General features: G+C 54.2%; 1 long non-coding RNA gene across 1 annotated transcript in view; it reads left to right on the top strand.

Moving 5' to 3' along the window:
• LOC107184291 overlaps positions 1-971 on the top strand; it is a 22,543-nt gene that overhangs the window by 11,734 nt on the left and 9,838 nt on the right. The window lies entirely within an intron of this gene.

Here is a 971-nt window from a genome sequence, read left to right as displayed (position 1 = left end):
GCTGTGGGTGCTGGGCAGGGTCGCCGTGGGGCTGGGCACGGTAGCTGTGGGGCTGGGCAGGGTAGCTGTGGTGTTGCATAAGTGCCTGTGTGACTGGCCCTGGCAGCGAGGTGCTGCCCCAGGCCTGGCGGAGGCACCGGGCGTCTGGGCGTCTTGGTCAGAGGACCTGGAGCTGCTCCCGGGATTGGAGGCTGCTCCCTGCCCAACCCAGACAGTGTCAGCATCAAAGTAAATGGACAAGAGTGAAGTGTCCGTCACCGAAATGGATCCCATGGCCCCAGAGACGATGAGAAAGCTGACAAGCAGTGGGATGGTGTTGCCTGGGGGGACGCTGCCTGGGGGGTGCTGCCTGGGGGGACATTAAGGGAGGAAAGGTGATTTTGCGGCCACCGGCCTGGGTGAGAGTGATGAATGAACACTCCGTTTAGAAGGGGTTTTCTATGATTTTAAACTGCTTATTTTGAAATCATTTAAATTTCAAAAGTTGTAAGAAGTGAAAGATAAGAGTGTAGCTATATATATAAAAGTCTAATATGCAAATTGTCCCCGCGGGAGTTCAACTGGGAGACTGATTGCTCACTATGACATGTGCTGACCACCAGGGGGTGGCGCAGAACAAAGGACGGCCCCAGCCAGCAGCCGGCAGCCCAGGAAGGGAGGCCCTGGCCAGCAGCCAGGAGGGCCTGATTGGCTCTGATCTCTGGCCAGGCCTAGGGGCCCTGCCCATGCATGAATTTTGTGCACTGACCCTCTAGTGTAGCTGTGGGCAAACTATGGCCCTCAGGCCGGATCCGGCCCATTTGAAATGAATAAAACTAAAAAAAAAAAGCCCGTACCCTTTTATGTAATGATGTTTACTTTGAATTTATATTCGTTTACACAAACACTCCATCCATGCTTTTGTTCCGGCCTCCGGTCCAGTTTGAGAACCCATTGTGGCCCTCGAGTCAAAAAGTTTGCCCACCCCTGCT

The sequence above is a fragment of the Myotis davidii genome, unplaced genomic scaffold (assembly GCF_000327345.1).
Source record: "Myotis davidii unplaced genomic scaffold, ASM32734v1 scaffold845, whole genome shotgun sequence".
In the NCBI taxonomy this organism is placed as follows: Eukaryota; Metazoa; Chordata; class Mammalia; order Chiroptera; family Vespertilionidae; genus Myotis; species Myotis davidii.
The sequence above is the reverse complement of the archived record's forward strand: the minus strand, read 5'-3'. Positions and strand labels throughout refer to the sequence as shown.